We start from the raw sequence: 22,303 nt of genomic DNA, 5'->3' as shown, positions 1-22,303 counted from the left end.
ATCTGCAAAGCAAGGCTTGACAAAATTGTAGACACATGTGAGAAGAAGGAAAGCAATATGCACATCTACTGCATATTAGTGTAATCCACAAAACTTCCCTCCATTGCATAATTTCACATTGGTCTCTTTTTAAACAAAATATTCCTTTTTTGAATTTGTACATAGGTTGGCTAAAGTCATTATAACTGGGGAATTTTGATATATTGTGCTGGCTGGTGGTTTATTTCAAGGAACACGTTTTCTAATGAAGCTCAGCATTTGCTAGTTCCATGATAATGAACTAATAATACCCTGTTGTCTAGAATGGGACTATGAGGTATAGTAATGGTGCAAATGTATTCATTCAGTCCATAGGTGTCTGGAGGGGTATGAAGCATTGGGATATTTGGAAAGTTGTTACTATCTGGTACTTGATTGCCCATTGGAGAATATGGTAGTGGTGCACTCACCCATTTGTTTGCAGTGATGATAGTAGTGTGTTAGATTTTTCCGGCAGTGACAGAGTATTGGAATTCTCACACTAGTTAACTGCTCAATGGTATTGAATCATTGGAGATATTTCTGGTCATCATACATTGAGAAGGTGTTACCGTTGCTGAATCCTCCACTATCAATATCCTGCAGGTTACCATTGACCAGAAATTGAACAGGACCAGCCATATAAATACTATGGTTTCAAGAACAAGTCAGAGATTAGGACATTCACTCCCTCTACCACTGACGTACAGTGGCAGCAATATGTACCATCTACAAGAAATACCACAGCAACTCATCAAGGTTCCTTTGACAGCACCTTCCAAACCCGCAACCTCTACTGGCTGCAAGTTCTCCCCAAGCATCCTGATCTGGAACTGTATTGACGTTTCTTCACTGCTACTGGTTCAAAATGCTGGAACTCCCTTTTTAACAGCACTGTGAGTGGATACACCATTTAGACTGCAGTAGTTCAAGAAGGCAGCTCAACACTATCTTCTCAAGGGCAATTAGAGTGGGCTATAAGTGTTGACCGAGCACACATCCTGTACTGGTGTACTGGAGAGCTAGCTATCTGCTCATGTTGTATTTGACAGTTCCCTGCTTGTTGTGTATTGAACAGTTCTGTAGCCCAGGTGTGTTGTAGTACAATTCTCATTTATGAAATATTAATACAGAAATTATCCAACGTCATATTGGAATTTTGCTGGATATTAATTTTGTAAACACTCCCTGGTAATGATTCATTAGACCAATTTCTGTAGTGGTATGTTTGATAGTTCTCTGCTAATGGTGTGTTGGACAATTGCCCGGTTGTGGTGCATTGAACAGATCTCTCATCATTGTATGGTGTTCCCCAGTTGTGCATTGGACAACTGTCTGGGAGTGAAATGTTGGACAACTCCTCATAGTTTTATATTGGACAGTTACAGTGAGGCATTGGAAAGTTTCTCAGAAATGATGCACTGAACAGTTGTCTGGTAGTGATGTAGCAATTACTCCTATTTAGTGGCTGGTTTAGCACACTGGGCTAAATCGCTGGCTTTTAAAGCAGACCAAGCAGGCCAGCAGAACGGTTCGATTCCTGTACCAGCCTCCCCGGACAGGCGCCGGAATGTGGCGACTAGGGGCTTTTCACAGTAACTTCATTGAAGCCTACTCGTGACAATAAGTGATTTTCATTTCATTTTTTTCATTTCTATAACATCGTTAACATAATTAAACCTTCCAAAGTGGTTCACAGGAGCACTATGAAACAAAATATGACACTGAGCCACATAAGGAGATATTAGTACAGATGATCTTAAGTATGGTCAAAGAAAAGGTTTTTAAGGAATATCTTCCGGGAGGAAAGCGAGGTTGAGAGGATTAATAATAATAATTTATGATAATTCTTTATTGTCCCAAACATGAAGTTACTGTGAATAGCCCCTAGGAAGGGAATTCAAGAGCTCAGGGCTAAGGCAGCTGAAGATATGGCCCCAAAGGTGAAGAGATTAAAATCGTGGATGTTCAATAGGCCAGAACTAGATGATTGCAGATAGCTCCGAAATGTATTGGCTGGAGGAGATACACTGTACAAGATATTTTACAGACCAGTGTGTCAAGGAATCAACTAGGAAACGTGCTATCTTATATTGGTATTATACAATGAGAACTAGTTAATTAGTAATCTTGTACGGATTCCTTTATGGAACAGTGACCATAACATAATAGAATTCTTCATTAGGATGCTAAGTGAAGAAGTCCAATCTGAAACTAGGGCCTAAATCTAAGCAAAGGAAACTACGAAGGTGTGAGGGGTGAGTTGGCTAAGATAGATTGAGGAACTCCAATAAAAGGCACAACACTAGATAAGCAATGGCTAATATTTAAGGAACTGCTATATGCATTGAAGCAGTTATATATTCCTTTCAGGCATAAAAATAAGAAAAACATCCCAACCATGACTTACAAAAGACATTAAGGATAATCTAAGATACAAAGATGAGTCATATAAAATTGATTAAAAATGAACAAACTTGAGGATTGGGAACAGTTCAGAATTCAACAAAGGAGGATCTAGAAATTGATTAAGAGAGCAAAAATAGAGTGTAAGATTAAACTTACAAATAACACAAAAGCAGACTGTAGTAGCTGAATGTAAAAAGAAAGGGATTAGTGAAGACAAGTGTAGGTTCCTTACAGTCTGAAACAGGAGAACATATAATAGAGAACAAGGAAAAAGCAGAGCAATTAAACAACTACTTTCGTTCTGATTTCACACTGGAAGACACAAGTAACTTCCCAGAAATGCGAAGAAATCAATGGTCTAGTGAGAAGGATGAACTGAAGTAAATTAGCATTACTAAAAAAAAACCAAAGAAATTATTGGGACTGACAGCCAATAAATCCCCAAAGCCTGATAATCTATATCCCAGGATACTAAAGGAGATGCCCATCGAAATAATGGATGTGTTGGTTGTCATCTTCCAAAATCCTATAGATTCTGGAACAGTTCCAGCAGATTAGTGGATGGCAAATGTAACCCTGTTATTTAAAAAGGGAGGGAGAAAACAGACTGGTTAGCCTAACTTCTGTAGTAGGGGAAATTCTAGAGTTTATTATAAAAGGTGCACAAACAGGACATTTCAAATGTCAATGGGATTAGACAAAGCCAATATGGATTTATGAAAGGGAATTCATGTTTAATAAACCTACTGGAATTTTATGAGGATGTAACTTGTAGAATGTGGCGTATTTGAATTTTCAGAAAGTTTTTGATAAAGGCCCACATAAGAGGTTAGTGTGCAAAATTAAAGGACATGGGATTGATAGTAATGTATTGGCATGGATTGGGAACTGATTAGCAGACAGGAAACAGTGAGAAGGAATCATAGAATCAAGCACCCTACCCAAGCCCACACCATCACTCTATCCCCGTAACCCAGTCACCCCACCCAACCTTTTTGGACATTAATATATAGGTATTTTTTGGAGTGTTAGTCAGTGACAAGTGAGGTCCTGCAAAGATTAGAGTTTGGGCCCCAGTTCTTCACAATAAACATCAGTGATTTGGGTAGGGGAACTAAAAGTAGTATTTCTAAGTTTGCTGATGACACAAAACTTGATGGGGATGTGGGTGGTGCAGAGGACAGTAAGAGGCTTCAAGGCGATTTAGACAAGTTGAGTGAATGGGCAAATACATGGTAGATGCAGTATAATGTGGATAAATGTGAAGTTATCCACTTCGGACAGAGAAACAGATTGGTGGAGTACTATTTAATCGGTGATAGATTGGGAAATGTTGAGGTAGAAAGGACATGGGTGTCCTCATACACCAGTAACTGAAAGCAAGCATTCAGCTTCAGCAAACAGTTAGGAAGGCAAATGGTGTGTTGGCCTTCATTGCAAGTGGACTTGAGTATAGGTGCAAGGAAGACTGCAGCTAAACAGGGCCTGAGTGAGGCCGCACCTGAGTACGATGTGCGATTTTCATCTCCCTATCTCAGAAAGTTGTTACAGAGAGACTGCAGTGAGCATTCACCAGACTGATTATTGGGATGGCAGGATTGTCATAAGAGGAGAGATTGGATCAACCGGGCCTGTATTCACTTGAATTTGGGAGATTGAGAGGGCATCTAATTGAAATGTATAATGTTTCTGAGAGGCCTATACCGTCTGGATGCAGGGATGTTATTTCCTCTGGCTGGAGGGGTCTACAATAAAGGGTCACAGTCTCAAGATGTGGGCTGGGCCATTTAGGACTGAGATGAGGAGAAGCTGTGAAACCTGTGGAATTCCCTACCACAGGATGCTGATTGGCCAAGTCACTGAATATATTTTAAAAGGAAATAGATTTCTAGACTTAAAAGATGTCAGCGGGTAGGCGAAGAGCGCGTGAGTATGGAGTTGAGATAGAGGATCAGCCGTGATCATACTGAATGGCAGAAAAGGCTCGAAACATCAAAGGGCCTTTTCTATGTTTCTATATTTCTGAGATGCATTGGACTGTTCTTCAGTATTGATGCATTACACATTTCCCCAGAAGTGCACTGTTGGACAGTTTTCCAGCAGTGACGATATGAAAGTATTTGTATTTATACAGCACTTCTGGTTGCCAGAATGTCTAACAGTACTTTTTATCCAATGGATTACTTTTGAAGTTAATCCCTTTGTGAGCATGTATTTGTGAGCATGTATTTGTGAGCATGTAGAACGATCAGTTTGATCACAGTAAGATTTCACAAACAGCATTGCAATGAATGTCCAGTTTTTTAAATGTTAATTGAGGATGAATGTTGGACAGGGCACTGAGACAAACTACTCTTTCGTGAATGATGCCCTGGGATCATTTTATTTCAATTTTATTTTTTTAATAAATTTAGAGTACCCAATTATTTTTTTCCAATGAAGGGATGATTCGATCATCAATTCACACAAAACCAGGAGTAGAAGTATACTGTGGCTTTAATCAACTAGAACAGTGCCTGCCTGTGACTAATCTGTTAGTGGGAGCCGCCTACAGGGCGACTGCTCTTTATACCTCCCCTCAAGGGGAGGAGCCCACACAGGCGCCAACATGCTACATTATAGGTAATACCATACAATGGTCCATAGGTGGAGCCCATATGGGCAACAGCGTAATACAGATAAGCACATGGTGAATTATTACAGCAATACATTCACAAGGGACAATTTAGTGTGGGCAATCCACCTAACCTGCACATCTTTGGGTTGTGGGGGCAAAACCCAGGCAAACACGGGGAGAATGTGCAAACTCCACACGGAGGGTGATCCAGAGCCGGGATCAAACCTGGGACCTCGGCACCGTGAGGCAGCAGTGCTAACCACTGCACCACCGTGCTGCCCGTTGCCCTGGGATCTTGAACATTTGCTCAACAGGTAGATAGCTTAACCCTATTTAAAGCATGACGCTGGCAATGCGGCATTCCCTCAAAGCTAAACGGAGTGGCAATTTAGATTGTGTGCTCCAAGTCTTGGGGTGGAATCTGAATTCTCAAATTTCTGAAACAGGTGTTTTGGCAACCACCTGATGCGGAAATCAGTCGTGGTGGGTTGTCCTGTCCCATGGCAGTGTTTGTACTCTTGTGTGGGAATAATTTTCATCTGGACTATTCTAACGGTACACCAGTGGAGTGGATCATCAGGTCTTTGCAGAGTTCTATTTCCATTAGTTTACGGCAGAAATTAAACTTGGGTGGATTTTACGAAGGGCGGGTGACGATTATGTCCATTTAACGCCCAAGTGATGGAGTGAAGGTAAAATTATCGCCCTCCCCTAGTTAGTGCAACAAACTTAACTGAGATCAATTAACTTTCACAAATGCACAGACCTACTGAACTTCAAAGCCAAAGGTAAAATCTGAAACACCGACGAGTACAGTCTGTTGTCGCTCAGGCATACCCAACCATTTTGAATCGCTTTAATAAGTCTCACAATTACTGTGGGGAATGGGGGTAACAAAGTCAAAATTCAGCTTTATCAACATTATGTGGAAAATCCAATTCCTTTTCGTTCGTTCTTTGGTTTTCCTTGTCAGCGGAACACGTCGGTGGTCTGATGGACGGTGTTTGTCCTTGGGGTTCAGGTGCTCTCCTCACTGATTGCCGGAGTAGTTGGAGTGACAAAAGCCCCGGGTAAAGACATGGAGAGCGGTGACGCCAGGCATGGAGCGGCTGCATAACAATTGCGGCGAGCCTCTCACGTTCGGCAATGCCCACCCTAGTTTAACTTGAATCATGGACAGAGAGCGGCTGCTGGAATTCAAATAGACTTCCTGGCTACCACCAGGAGACGGTAATAGAATGCTCTCAGGAAAATGACAGATGCAGGGGACAAGGATACCGCTTTTGCTAAATTCTCGTGTGTTTCGGCAGCGAGCGTGATGGAGTGACTGTTTGAGCAGCTGGCATGGAAGGTAAGGTTACAACGCAGTTGCATCATTATAAACATAATTAGAAAATGACCATGACAGGGACATATGTTGGAGTGGGCTGGATTGACGGCAAAGATTTGTTGCAAGGCTCTCCCCAGAGTCTGCCGACCAAATGCTGGCTTTAAAATATATTGTTATATTCACACTGATTATTTTTTTTAAAAATCAATATTTCACCTCAGCTGAAGAGTCTGTGCAGGCTCAATTTAAAAAGAAACATGCCGATTGGTCTGATCTGCGGCAGCAAATTCATTGAATGAGAGTTGTCGGTGATGCTTTTAGTTTTTATTGTTGATGTTGTAGATCGGTTTGGGTCTTACCTAACTCAGTGGGCACGGGCTCTCTGGCAGCTGCCTGTCCTGCTTTTTTTAAAACTGAAGACGCACGTCCGTGTCCTCCCAGGCTCTGACTTTCTCCACGTACCCAGTTGTTCCTCCAGCCACCCAACTGCACTCGCAATCCGCGCGGGCTTGGGCTCGCCCTCTCAGCCGGCAGCAGTCGCCCTCCTTTCGCGCCCTGCTTGCTTCGTTGCCTCCGCTGCTGATCAAAGATCGCCAGTTGCAGAAAAGAAGAGCGAGAAAAGGCGAGAGAGCGTGCATTTTGTCGTGAAATTAGTCAGGAACGATCTGGATTTCCCTTTCAGAAAACACATCCGGGGGGGTGGGGAGGAGACGATCTTGCTGCCAAATGTCACTTGTGACAGGCGCAAGCGCCTTGGGTTTTCCGGGGAATCCTTATTTTTTTGTTAATATCCAAATTGAGATATTAAATTGACACCTGATTTTTTAAAAAAAAGGTTTTCAAACTGAGGAGAACCCGTCAAGCAGCTTCTGGGAGGTGGGCGAAGCAGGGTTGGGGTAAAAACGAGGTGAACGCCACAGACCGAAGCAGGCAGATTCTGTAAGTTTTCGAGCTGATTTGAAATTTATGCCAACGCTCGAAGCAAAAGAAATATGTCGAAGGAATCATTCATCAAAGGGGGTTTTATTTATTTGGCACCGCACTCGAGGAAACTTCATTACATTTGAGATTTTATTTTTTGTTTTTTTAAAAAAGCTTCTAGTCCCTGGGTATTTCCGCTGAGTGAAAGTCGCTGGCCAATGTAATTCTTACATAACCTACAGTGTGGACCATGCCAAACTATTCCAAACTGAGTGCAACAACTAAAATGATCAGACAATATTGTGTCACTCCTTAAACATGACATTAAAAATATAGATGAATCGCAGGGGTCTAATTTTTCTGCTTTTTATGTATCGTGCTTTCCGAAGGATCCGAGCATTTTTTTTACACAGCTAGAAAGCGTTTTTATTTACAACAAAACATTGGTTGTATTGCTGTCAGAAACTGGCGGAACATCATTGATTTCAGATATTCAGGTAACCAGACACCAAGCTCTCCATTTCAATTTGTCCAGACTTGGTCCTTGTCCATTCCAATCTCCTCATTTGCTTTTATTTTTAACCAAAACCATTCTATATGCTGTGGGACTTTTGGCATTGGGGACTATCATAACGTGTTGTCACTGATCCTTCCAATTTATGTTTTGAAAGGGCACTGCAAAAATGGGATTCGTTAATAAGGCTGTTTAGTCTACTGAAGGTGGATTTGTGCAACCATCCTCACTGCCTTTAATATGAAGGCTAATTTCTCAGGGAAAACTCCTATTATCGTGCTACGGCGAAAGCTGCAATTGGATGTGCTGCCTTGGTGTTAGTTCGGGCATTGTTTTCAAGTTTAAATTGAGCATTGTCTTCAAATTTACCTTGCGCACTTTTTTCAGCTTTGAGGATGTCTATTCCCAACTGCAGATGAAGCTTCTGCAGAAGCGAAATTTATGGAGTCAGAGAACACTTACTAATTTAAAGAGTTCTTGGGGTGGTCCACAAAGGACTTATCTTGAAGTCAGTGTTTAAAATTTTATAAGATTGTCTGGCAACGTTTGGAGTGACGGCCTTTGATCTGCACAGCATGTTACGTTTTTGCACACACAACTGTTGCATTTCAGCATGTTGTGTTGAACTTTTAAAGATGAGCTTTATGGAACACATTCCGATTCTCAAACGCTGTCCAGATGATGAAGCGAGTAATGTATTTGTTTACATTAGAAACTGTATCATTCTCCTTTCTCGATTTGCCGTAAAATATGTAAATATAAACAGGAACAAAGATCGGCAGCAAGTGGGTCATGGGTTTCCACTGCTACTTGCCTGAATCCCCCTCCCTTCCCAATAAATGAGTCACTAACTGAGCTATGTCACCTCGTGAAGACCGAGAGTGCCTATCAACCATTTGCACGACCATACCAGTGGGGATGAATCTCACCATTTCATCCTCTATGTCATGGACCTCTAGCCACAGCGTCAAAATCATATGCACGGGGCCCATTAAGGTAACTCTGGTGCCCAATTTCTTGATGAACCCAAATGCATAAACATCAGTATTGACCATGACAGCAGAGGCAGATAAAGACTTATTAGTAAATTTGTTGTTCACCGAGGACATGCATGAACCTGGTATGAAGCTATTAATCTGTCTATTAAGAACCCCATGGCTGGCATACATAAGTAGGAAGGGTTATGTCCATTCCATTTTCAAAAGATATGCAGCCCATAAAATAATGCATATAATTATGATGTTTGAGGATTACGCATATTTTCATCCAGAGGCAATCAAATGTGATATTATCCTTGAAAAATAAATAGATGATTCATGTGCATGTTTGATGCAACTATGGCTAATGAAATATGTAAAAGCCCACATTCCAAACAGATTGTACCTACAAATAGGCACAAGCCTGTTTGTTTTGAGAGTTAATTCAGAGTGCCAAAGCAATACTTCAAATGCTTAGTTGAATGTGAGCTTATAATATGCTTCAGAGACGTAGTTGAGTGAGAGCTTATAATATGCTTCCGAGAAGGTTTGCTAAGTCATAGTACAGATATTACATTGCTGTGCACACAAAAAGGAGCAATAACATTCTGTTAGCAAATAAGGAGTAGCCTAAAGATTGCAGCCAAGGCAATGTATGCAAGGGTTTTATTGCTTAATTCTTGAGTGATCTCTGCACCTGGTGATTACCACTTCATATTGGGTAAATTTGGAATTATAGGGGCAGCACGGTGGTGCTATGGTTAGCACTGCTGCCTCACGGTGCCTACGTCTCAGGTTCAATCCCAGCTCTGGGTCACTGTCCGTGTGGAGTTTGCACATTCTCCCCATGTTTGCCTGGGTTTTGCCCCCCCCAACCCAAAGATAGCTTTCATAGAATTTACAGTGCAGAAGGAGGCCATTCGGCCCATCGAGTCTGCACTGGCTCTTGGAAAGAGCACCCTACCCAAGGTCAACACCTCCACCCTATCCCCATAACCCAGTAACCTCACCCAACACTAAGGGCAATTTTGGACACTACGGTCAATTTTATCATGGCCAATCCACCTAACCTGCACATCTTTTGACTGTGGGAGGAAACCGGAGCACTCGGAGGAAACCCACGCACACACGGGGAGGATGTGCAGACTCCGCACAGACAGTGACCCAAGCCAGAATTGAACCTGGGACCCTGGAGCTGTGAAGCAATTGTGCTATTCACAATGCTACCGTGCAGGGTAGGTGGATTGGCCTTGCTAAATTGCCCCTTAATTGGAAAAAATGATTGGGTACTCTAAATTTACTTTTTTAAAATTGGAATTATAGAATAACTGTTCAGTTTTTCCTGAGAACTGCATTTATTCTGTTTGCTTCATTTGTGAACAATTGACCTTTTATATCTGCACAAAAAGAAAAATAGACAGCAAAGGAAAATAAAGATAAAATTGTCATAATGCTTTAAAGTGCAAACTTTCAATAGATTTCATCTTCTTAGATTTATTCATTGTGTTATTTTTCATTCATTGTCAGTATTTGAACATCGCTAGCAAGTCCAGCAGTTATTATTCATCCTCAACATTAAGGGCATTTAAATGTTCATTGGATAAACGTATGGATGAAATAATGGAATAGTGTAGATGGACTTTTGATCGGTTTCACAGGTCAGCGAACATAGAGGGCCGAAGGGCCTGTACTGCGCTGTAACGTTTGAATGTTCAGTTGCCATACGGATTTATTACCAATCCCCATATGACGATTGACCACTTTCTGCAAGTTGTGCAATCTTGTGGTGAGGTCACTTGTACAATGCTGTTAAGATAGAATATTTCAGCATTTTCGCCCACTAATAATAAGTCCAAACAAGGATAATATTTGACTTGGGTGGTAACTTGGAGGTAATGGTGTTTCCATGCAGCTGCTAAGTGCTCGAGGTTGTGAGTTTGGTGAGTGCTGCCAAAAAAGTCTTCTGCACTGCATTCGGGACACGATACACACTGGAGCCATGGTATGCTGGCAGATGTGTATGCTGGTGGATGCGATGTCAATAAAGAGGATTACTTGAATGGTGTTGAGCTTCTTGAGTATTGTTGCCACAACCAACCAATATGTCATTACACTCTTTAACTAGTGCCTTGTAGATGGCAGGTAGACTTTGCGGAATCAGAAAGTGAACCATTCACTGCAAACTATCGAATCTATGACCTGTTTTGGTAGCCATGTATTACAATCACGGGCGTCCTGAGAAGGATGCAAATTGAAGGTTTATTCAACAAGCCAAAGCAGAACAGTAGGAAGTACATTTAGTCCCAGCCAGGACCATCCAAAGATACCGGTTCCCTTCTTGGCCTGCTTTTATTCCTGGGTTTTTCCAAGCCCTGCTGTTAGGCCTCTGCCCCTCAGTGGGGGAGCTTGTATTCCACAAACTCCACGGGGAGATCAATTGGGTTCTCCCCATGGGTCTAGTGCGTGTTTTTTCACCATGGAATTTATCTGGCTGATCAGTTGGATTTCTCGTCCCTGATTGCCAGAATGTTGCTGGTGGTCAACACGAGATAGTATTAGCATTGAATGTGAGGGGGAAGCATTTAAGCTCTCATTTGAGATGGTCACTACCCAATCTCATTTGAGCACAAAGTCAAGACAGACACTTCACTGCAGGACTGAGGGAGTGCTGCACTGTCGGAGGTGTTGTATTGCAGTTGAAATGTTAAAATGAGGCACTGTCAGGCTTCTCGGGTGCATGCAAGAGTACAGGAACATAGTGTGTAGGAGAGTGGAGAAAGCAAAACAGGGAGGAAACATTGTACCGGCAGGTGGAAAGCAGGGACAATGAAAGACACCTGTCGGTCGCTTCTCACTTACTGTTGACCACGATGCCCACTGTAAATCTCACCTTGTGCTGTACAACGCAGGGATATCTCTGCAGACCACCAGTGTCCGCAGATCCATGTTTAATAACTACAGAAAACAACATCTATTTTTCTAATCATTAGGGGTAGGTTGATAGACTGAAGCATTCTACAAGCTGTGGGAGTAACCATGTGTTATTGATTGTTTTAAGTTCCTCGGGTCGTTATGCACTATGTACATCAACCTTTGTTACTTTGGGAGTCAAGGATGACTTGCTTCCACCCAAAAATTGGGTGTCTGGAGGCCAAATACCTCAATTGACTTGGGTGCTCCATGTAATTCAGATGACCCATTAGCTGTATTTCTTACTAATTCTAACATCAGTTGCAACAATCATCTTTGATTGAGTCTCAATGGAGGGGGATGTCTGCTGTTACTGGGCTTATATTCTTAATCCTTCCTTGTGTGGTGCAGGTAACATTTTTCAATGTGACTTTAAGATTCCTAAATTAATTGCAATTTGTAATCTAAAACATGCAGGCAACAATGGAAACATTGTTCAAAAATGCTACTGTACTTTGTGCCCTGTACTACTAAAATTGTCATTAAGTTTCGACAGATGTTACTCCATTCTGTGAGGGACTGCAGTGTAAGTGACCTTTTATCTAACCAACCACTTTGCACTATGTGTGTGTGTAGGAGGGAAGTGATTGCTCAACAATGCATGAGTTGTTGCTCTGTTGGAAAAGCAACCACAATAAGGTCTCTATCTTGTGAAAACTCAGGAGGAACAGTGAGCAGCAGTGGCGCATGCTAACCTATCAATTCCTCCCATCTCTGCTGCCATGTGCTTCATTTTGTGCTTCTCCATCTGTGTCACTATATGTTTGGTTAAAAAGCTGCTCCTTCATTTGAGTGTGTGATGGCAATCAGTGGTCTGTGATTATTGATCTGTAGCTGTATGTTAAAGGCTAGTGATTCTTGTTGCTCTGTGAAGTAAGCAGATGGGACATTATAATTACACAAGCACACTTATCCATATGTGAACTATTAAATATGTGGGCACTGCCAGCATGTTGATATATAATGCAAATCTCTGAACATTGGATTCATATGCTACATACCAGTTGGTCTCTGCATCTACCCAAAGCCATTTGAGAGCCTCACTCTATTAATTCTACATTACTCACGAACTTGAACTTGTTTTGCATCTGACTTTTTTATTCTGCATAAATTGGGTCTTTAAACATAAAGAACAATGTGGATTAAGATAGACTGATTTTGGTCCATTAAAGTTTCTTTTTGAAGTAGATTTTCTTTGTCATCGTGCATTATAGAAAGTAATTTACATTAGCCTGCTGTTTTTACTCGCATCATCTTTATAGCACCTTTGGCATTTCTTTAAATTTTGTTGTTGTTGCATACTGATGTGACCATCAATTCACTCGAGACACGAGAGGAAGTAAACTGTGGCTTTAATAGACTTACAACAGAGCCTGCCTGCGACCAGAAGAACTGAGGGCAGACTCGCAAGACCGCAGCAATTTATACTTCCGGTAGTGGGAGGGGCCATGGGCGGAGCCAAGGGTGCAGCCCTGTACAAGCTCCTCGTCTCCCTCTGTGGGCAGAGCCGCGCAACGGCTCACAGACAGAGCCCACAAGGATACAATGATATATAGTGTGAATTAAGCATTATACATTCACCCCCTGTTAAAAAAAAAAAAAAAATCAAGTCCGGCAGGGGTGACGGGTCTACAGATTGAGCCGGTCCGGTGGCCGAGTCGTCTGCTGGGATCGGCGGAGCACTGGGTTTGCAGCCACTTCGGATGGCTGTGTGCTGACGGGTGGTGTGGATCGGAGGGTGGACTCCGGGGGTGGTTCGTTCAGAGCTTTGTTCCTGACCGGTACGATGGGCGAAGGGGGGCACAGGAAACCTGTAGGCGCGGGTGCGCAGGGTGTGGGGAATACCTCGGTGATGGTGGTGGATCCTGCAGGCGCCAGGTCCCGGAGGGAAACGGTGTCCTGACGGCCGTCGGGGTGTTCTATAAAGGCGTAGTGTGGGTTCGAGTGTAGCAGTAGTACCCTTTCTAATAGTGGGTCCGTTTTATGTGTCCGGACGTGCTTCCGGAGGAGAACCAGGCCTGGTGTCCTCAACCAAGATGGGAGCGAAACCCCCATGGTGGTGCCCCAGGTCTGGATGCACAAAGCTCTTGGTGCTCCCGGAGTCAAAGAGGGACGGTGTCTTGTATCCATTGACCTAAACGGACATCAGCGAGCTCCTGAGGTGCTTTGGCCGTGACTGGTCCAAAGTGACTGCGTTGAGTTGCGGGTGGTCGGTGGCTTGATCAGCAGTGCTGGAGTGGCCCCGTGATGACTGTCCACGGAGGTCGTAGTCGTCGAGATGAAAATCGGGTGATGGCCAAGATGGCCATGGGCGGAGCCAAGGATGGAGCCCTGTACAAGCTCTTCATCTCCCCCTGTGGGCAGAACCACGCAACGGATCACAGACAGAGCCCACGAGGACTCAATGATATATAGTGTGAATTAAGCATTATACATTCACCACACATGCATCGATTACCATTTAACTTGAGCTCTTTGTTTGTCCTGACCTTAAAGTGATATTCTTGCCTTTCCTTGATGTTCCTTCTCAATCTTGATGAGATTTTTGAACCTCTTTTGAGCTCCTTAAATGTAACCGATGCACAATCACAATGATCTGTGTTGATCTGCAGCATAATTCTGAATGTGAGTATGCCCGTGGATCTTCTACACTAGAAGCGTAGTCTTTGTTAGATTTAGCTGTCTTTGAAGATAGATGAAAACATCCGAGATGCTATTTGCCTTTTCTCTGCAGAGTCCAGTATTGTATCCAGACCAGAGGTGGTACCAGGGTTTTCAGCTCCTAGTACATATAAGCAATTAGGCAGACAACTCTGTATCATTAAATTAATTTCTATTGAAATATTTTTGAGATGGTATGGGGGCAGCCACTATATTCCATTGGTTAACTCATTATTGAAGATGGTAGGTAAAGTGCTTGAGATCCTACAGCAAGATTATCAACAACACATTCATTGTGAAGTCAAGTGCTGCAACAACTTTATAAGTTCCTAGAACAGACACTCCGATCGTATCCTATGATGCTATCTAACACATTATTGATGAAGACACTGAATAGGAAAATCGGTCTTGATAAAGCTTAACTCACTCCGCTTTGAGATTTGGAGAGGTCCCCCGTGTCTCCCATTTACCATTGTGTTGACATTGGACCCGAGTGAGACATCCCAGATGACTGAATGCAGCACCAGGTTGAAAACCTTATGAAAATCGATGAAAGCAATGCGTGCAGGTATTGTCTATGAGTATTGTAATTGAAGCAGAATGGGTGGTGAAACTTAGAAAAATGGCTTAAAGCCTTCATTGTTAGCCCCATGAGTGTAACTATAGGTTTTCAGCTTGCTTCTTAATCTGCAATACAATAACTTGTTGTCAGCTAAACATAAAATAGAACAGCTCAGCCATTACCTCGTGACCTTATTTCCAGCAGTTTGACAGAGATAGTTTGAAAACTAATCTTCCAAACACCATAAATAACCCAGGAAATACTCCTGGAAATGCTACTGTCATGGTTCTATCTAAATGGGTTCCACAAAATGAAAGTGCTTCATTTACAATCTTTATATCAGTATTTGAATTAATTTATAAATGCCTCTCCTCACTTGATGCTCATATTTGGGGTTCCACTGAGGCACCAGCTGTTACTTGGTTGAAAATGTAAATAGCCTGCGTCCGAAACTGTTGTGCAATCTAAGTCTCCCTTTCATTTCTCTCCCCTTCCCAGTTAAGTTCAGAATCTGACTATGTGAAGAATTGTAAGCACTGTGGTATGCAGCTTCATACATAAAACAGGCAAATTGGAGCTACCTTGGTTGTGTGCTGTACTTTTATATTGTCCTGTTACTGGGCCAAAAGAGTCTCATGTTAATTTATATTAGCTGCATTATCTGAGTACTTAGTATGGATTGTTAAAATGTGTGTGGAAATTAAGCCCAGCCATTTATGCAGACCATGTGAAATTGGTGTTCAATTTGTTGTTACAAATGTTAAGTCTGCCTGAGGTTCTCGTACAGATCCAATAATATAATAATCACTTACTGTCACAAGTAGGCGCCTAATAATGGTCACTCCTATAAGTGAACCCTACATTGCACTAAAGCTGAGGGCAACATTTTAATATAAATCACACCCAATTATCTTCTATTTTTAAAAAAATAGGTTGAAAATGTTGAAACACACTATCCATAAGAAAATCTCATGAGAAATTGTCAAGGTGCTGAAACTGGGAACTAACTTTATGACTCTTTGGGTACTTTAGCAAAAACTAAGACTAAACTAGTCCAACGTTATGTGCTTTTTTCTTTTTGTCTTTATTTAAGAGTGAGTGCACACAAACTTTCAACACCACTCTAAGAGGAAATTTCCTTGTATTTCACACATTGTGTTCTTCTGGTCCCAATGATTGTGAAACCACAGTATTCCAGAAAGTGTTCAATCATCAATGTGTATAATTACTCTTGTAATCTAGAATTCCTTATCAAGCATTTATCTAAATCTGTTCATCAAGATAAAAATAGCACAAGGAATTCATAATTGTAAAATAAAGCCTTAACCACAAAATAACTTCTAAAAAACGTTTAATGGAAGAGTAAGAGTGTCAGTGAATACAACATTTTGTTTTAAAAACTTAATGTAATGGTTCATTTGTTGTACAAAATGGCTGCACCGATTGAAATGGATTTACTGGATGCATAATTTCCTACAAATGAACTGCAGATTTATTTCTCATGTAAACTTGATTATTTTAAATCGTGCTGTGTCTTTCTCTTTTGTGGATGGTATCCACATGTTTTTAGCGTATGCAGTGTCCTACGCTTACATTTGCTTTTGGGCATAATTTAAAATGGCCAAGCAAAGAATAAACTTCTTACCCCTATTAAACGTGGAGTATTTTATTAAAAGCTGGTATTTCAGGACTGCAATCACTTTTGGAGTTGGGAGGTGGTTTGCTATTGTGCTGTCATCTGAGCCCCTGAATTAGATCACTTCTTAAGCTGTTCTCATATATTCCACTAAATATTGGAAGGTAGAAATTACTGCAGTGCTGTTAAACAACATGAGCGTAGCCCATAATTAACCAACTATAATCTTAACTGCTGTATGGAGGAATATTTGAAATTGAGAATCTTGGATGGTTCACAAGCATAGTGATGTAATTTCTAAGACTATATGAACTTTACAGTTTCATGGAATTAACGTATACCCAAGTTAATATTTATCAGATGGTTCAAAGAAGACCAGGATATCTGCTATTGAAAGGTTTGTTGATAACATTCAAAGTTGCATGTTTTAACAAAATCTGCATCATGGCGATATAAAGCAATCTGAGCGAAGCTGCAGGATAGCCTGGTGGCAGCAAAGTCCTTCTGAAGTTTAAGACATAGAATCATAAAAATATTTACAGCACAGAAGGAGACCATTCGGACCATGTTGTCCATGCCAGCCCAAGGACACCCAGATGCCTTTTCTAATCCTACCTTTCTGCACCCGGTCCATAGCCATGTAGTTTGTTGCACTTACGGTGCAGATCCAGGTACTTGTTAAAACAGTTTAGTGTCTCTGCCTCCACCACCAACTCAGGCAGCGAATTCCAGACTCCCATTACCCTTCATGTCCCCTTTGCACCTTCTGCCACTTATCTTTAATCTATGTCCCCTGGTTCTAGAACTCTCCACCAAGGGAAACAATTTTACCATCCACTCTATCTCTTCCCCTCATAATTTTGTACACAAAAGTAGCATTTGAATGTACATCTTCACAATACGGAAGACATGGATTCACTAAGCATGGACCAATTAACATTGTGTGTTCATGCTCACCTCTAAATGCTGCGTGTCTTTAAAACAATTGTATTAGTTTGGATTGGTATCACTAGCTTTCGGAGTGCAGCTCCTTCATCAGGTGATGAAGGAGCTGCGCTCCAAAAGCTAGTGATTCCAAACAAACCTGTTGGACTTTAACCTGGTGTTATAAGACTTCTTACTGTGCCCACCCCAGTCCAATGCCGGCATCTCCACATCTTCGTTTGGAATGGCATGCCTTTCTACTTCCTTCATCTCACAGTTTGCTATCTGTAACTTCTAATTAGTTTAAGTCATGGCTGAAGGAGTTGGGAGTGAGCAATGAAATATTTAAATGTAAGCAATGGATTTATTTCTCTGAAAATTTACATGTATGCTTGGCTCAAATAGTTTTCTGTACAGGACACTGTTATAAATGCCAAGATTTATGTAATTAATTTCTATAAATAATTTAATTTTGCAGTTCCTGAGGTTTGATAAATTCAAATCTTACCTCGGCCAATATTTACTGAATCTGTCAGCATGCACAAAAAAATTCCCATCAGATTGGAGACTTGAAGATATTCTTGCATCGATTCTACGGAATGCCAGAATTAAAATATTAAATACCCAAACCAACAGAGGGCAGTATGATGCTCACTGCAACTACAAAAAAAGCAAATCCTCGTCAAGATGCTTACCTTACTTTCTATTGCACTTTAATGTGTTTACCAACATTATTTTTAAATGCCATTATTGATAGCTATAGGACAACCTCTATAATTATTATTCAAGATGCATTAAAAGATGGAGCAAAGAATTTCTGAATGGCACATATTTCATTACGCTATCCATCACTGGTTCTCAAAGGCTGTAGACAGTGTAATTCATTATATATGATGGATTAGGCAGCATCGTATTTAGCATTTTATGTAGCTAAAGGACAGCAACAATTTCTCTACCACCCCCTCCTCCTTTCCTGCCAGTTAAGCCAAGATGCTACATTGGGTCTGCCAGTCTTTCATTTTATTTAGGATTTCATTTGTGTTTCTGAAACGTAGGTAAACACAAGTAATGTCCACTGTCATTTGACTGCCTGCCTACTGATCTGCCATTCAATTCAAGTAGTAAATTAATACAAGTCTTAAATAATGCAGTGTTACTTCATATTATCGTTGGAGCAAACTAATAAAGGACTTGAAATATTTCGCTATTTATATTGTTTCAATTTTATTTTCCAAGAACAATGGTAAAATGTTAGTGATTCCTTCGAAGATTGCTGTGCACCCCCCCCCCCCCCCCCCCCCCCCCCCCCCCACACACACACACACACACACACACATCAACCAGTATTATCCCTCTGGGTGCCCTGGAGTGAGCACTGCAATTTGGAATCAATTATAAAATCTCACTGCTCTGGAATCTGACGCCATCTAAATATCGCAGTGTTCCATATGTTAACTGGTGACACCCAGCTCTACCACACCAACAGTTGCTTGAATTTTCCACGGCCTTTGTATTGTCAGATCATGTGTTCAACATTCAGTCCTGCATGAGCCACAAATTACTCCCATTAAATGTTTGTGAAGACTAAATCCAATGTCTTCAGTCCCCTGCCACAAATGTTGTTCCCTTACCTCTGATCCCATTGCTCTCTCTATTCACTCAGTGCAAATCATAGTGTTTGTGACTTTGGTGTCGTATTTGAATCTGAGCTGAGATTCCAATCTCATAGATTTTCTGTCAGAAAAAAATTGATCTCCACATATTAGCCTCGCCATCTTTGCTACGATACTAACTTATCAGCTGATGAAATGCTGCTGAAATTCTCATTCATATTTTGTGCCACTATTAGACTGAATTATTCCAATGCAGTCCTGGCTGCCAACCAACCGCCCCCCCCCCCCCCCCCCCCCCAATCTTCCATCCTCCATTAACTTAAACTCATTCATATTACAGCTCATACTGAAATCTCACTCAACCATCATTCCTATGCTCATGGACTACATTGACTCCCAGTCTGCCAATGCCTTGAATTTAAAATCTTCATCCTTGTGTTCAAATCTTTCCTTCTTTGTATCCGCCTCCAATCCTTTCAACACACTGCATTTTTCCAGCTCTGGCCACTTGTGCTATTTCAATCCTACGATTGTCAACAAGAACTTAACCACTGCGGCCCTCATTTCTGGAATTCCCTCGTTCCTTCACCGGTTTTCTCTCCTCCTTTTCGATGTTCCTTAAAATGTACCTCTTTAACCATGTGCTTTATTCATCCATCTTCATTTCATCTTATTTGATTTATGTCAATCTTTGTCAATTATGCTCCAAGGAAAGTACACTGGATACCTCGATGTTGAAAATATTATTTGTAAGTTGTTCTGAATTTGTCCTTTTTTCTGCTGTTGATCAGATTACATTGTTTAATGTGCTAAAAGTGTAGAGTTGATCAATAGTCAGATACAAGAGGCTGTGACTGTGAGTCGGACAGGTATGCGCATGTAGTGATGAAGGAGCTTCAGCCTTTGACCAAGAGATATGAGGTACTTGCTACCTGTGTGGATGAGAGCAAGGAACTGCAGGGTGGATGAGCAAACTGACCATGGTACAGGAATCCAATCAAGTGGGGGTGTGAACGATATACTTGGTGTCCATATTTAAGGAAGGATATAATTGGTATCCATATTTAAGGAAGGATATACTTGGTATCCATATTTTTTTTTTTTTAAATAATTTTTATTAAGATTTTCAAAAACATATCAAAAACATAAAATCGAAGCAAGAAAACCGTAGTAATAACAACAAAAAGAAAAAACACAATCTCCCCCTCCCCCAGTAACTACAAAAAGAAGAAATATATAAGCACCCGGCATATTCAATAAACACATAAACACATTTCTCCCTTCCCCCGCAACAAACCCCCCCCCCCCCCCCCACTCCTCTCCCCCCGGGTTGCTGCTGCCGCCGGCCTATTTTCCTACCGTTCTGCCAAAAAGTCAAGGAAAGGCTGCCATCGCCTAAAGAACCCCTGTACTGATCCCCTCAGGGAAAATTTCACCTTCTCCAATTTGATGAACCCCGCCATATCATTGATCCAGGCCTCCACGCTTGGGGGCCTCGCATCCTTCCATTGGAGCAAGATCCTCCGCCGGGCTACTAGGGATGCAAAGGCCAGAACACCGGCCTCTATCGCCTCCTGTACTCCCGGCTCCACTGCAACCCCAAAAATTGCGAGTCCCCAGCCTGGCTTGACCCTGGATCCTACCACCCTCGACACTGTCCTTGCTACCCCCTTCCAGAACTCCCCCAGCGCTGGGCATGCCCAAAACATATGGGCATGGTTCGCTGGGCTCCCCGAGCACCTAGCACACCTGTCTTCAACCTCCCCAGGGAATTGCCAGCCGGCTGCCATTCATACTGGTCCACACAAATTTGGAATGGCACCCGGGGATCTTCTAGGATACCCAAGGCCTCTGGGTGGTCAGGAACAGTGCAGGATTCCTCTTGGCCCTCTCGCTGGAACATGGACACTTTGGCACTGCCTGGCTGGCACCTTGGCACTGCCATCCTAGCACTTCCAAATTGGCAGGGGCATTGTCAGGGTGGCAGTGCAAGAATGTCAGGGTGGCACTGTCAAGAGTTCGGGCCCAAGGGCAGGGGGGGGGGGGGGGGGGCGGCATGCTCATGAATATGAATGGTGGGGAGTATGAAGGATGGGGACAGGACAGGCAAAAAGGGTCTATGGGCGGTGTTGACCAGTGGGGGTCCTGGTTTGGGGGGGGGTAGCACTGGGTGTGGGGGGCCTGAAGAGGGGTGCCCCACAGGGACCCCATAAAGGGGCGTCCTCACTTTGGAGGGTGTGTGTGTGTGGTAATGCCAATGTGTGTGTAGGGTGACTTTGCTCATGGGTGAGGTGGACCCACAAGCTCACTTAGAGATCCGGGCAACCGTTCAAATTTGCGGCCCAATCTTGAGTTCAGCTCCCCATAAGTGTGGGCTAAACCGATAAGAAACTCCCCAGGGCCTAGAAAAGTGGCTAAGTGTTGTTAGATAACAGTGGGGAACACCCAGCACAACCCGTCACAAATGATACTTAGAAATCTTCCCCCCATTTGTGTTATTTGGGCAAGGAAGATACAATGGTATGGGATTCATTTTTATTTAAATTTTAGCACACTGCTGATGTGGTCTATTTCTAATCCTGAATGCTGTTGAAGAGAATTTGCCTATCATTTGTCCACGTTGTCTCCCTTTTTTCTCAGATATAAAAAGAAACTTAGCCCTAGTTTAAAAAGTTGCTGATTTGTTAACAAAAACTGTCCCAAAGTTTAAGCAATCCGCCAAGAGGCCAGATTACCTGTGGCTGAAGGTAAATTCAAGAGTTGGGGCACTGGGCATGTCTAAAACATTTTTATTTTCAGGTTAAATTTCTAATTTTTTAAATGCAATTTATTTTCTAGCAGAGGAGCAGAGAATCATAATTCAAATGAGCTTGATCAATGATAGGTAATGTTAAAGATTGTGATTGATCGTTTCCAGAGTACCTGTATCTCTAGAATTCTGGATAACAATCAGTTTATTTGACATGGACAGGTCCAGAACAAAGCCTGGATGATTTTCATGAACCATGACAAGTAGAACAGTAACTTACTCTTGAACAGTGCCTTTTCTGTGGGGAACTTGGCAAGTTACTTCACAAGTGTAAGAAAAACACTTGCTGAGCTAAGAAATGGGTAATCATGTGAGATGACCATTGGCTTGGTCAGAGTTGGA

At 42.0% G+C, this 22,303-nt stretch overlaps 1 protein-coding gene and 1 long non-coding RNA gene across 11 annotated transcripts in view; one reads left to right on the top strand and one right to left on the bottom strand.

The window, feature by feature from the left end:
* LOC119969070 overlaps positions 1-7,235 on the bottom strand; it is a 49,401-nt gene extending 42,166 nt beyond the window's left edge. Inside the window, exon 1 of the long non-coding RNA XR_005461293.1 lies at positions 6,734-7,235. This is a non-coding gene — a long non-coding RNA (uncharacterized LOC119969070). The remainder of the gene's footprint in view (positions 1-6,733) is intronic.
* Positions 1-22,303, top strand: part of dmd (dystrophin) — a 2,667,466-nt gene that overhangs the window by 279,247 nt on the left and 2,365,916 nt on the right. The window lies entirely within an intron of this gene.

This window comes from Scyliorhinus canicula, chromosome 7 (genome assembly GCF_902713615.1).
Source record: "Scyliorhinus canicula chromosome 7, sScyCan1.1, whole genome shotgun sequence".
Taxonomy (NCBI): Eukaryota; Metazoa; Chordata; class Chondrichthyes; order Carcharhiniformes; family Scyliorhinidae; genus Scyliorhinus; species Scyliorhinus canicula.
The sequence above is the reverse complement of the archived record's forward strand: the minus strand, read 5'-3'. Positions and strand labels throughout refer to the sequence as shown.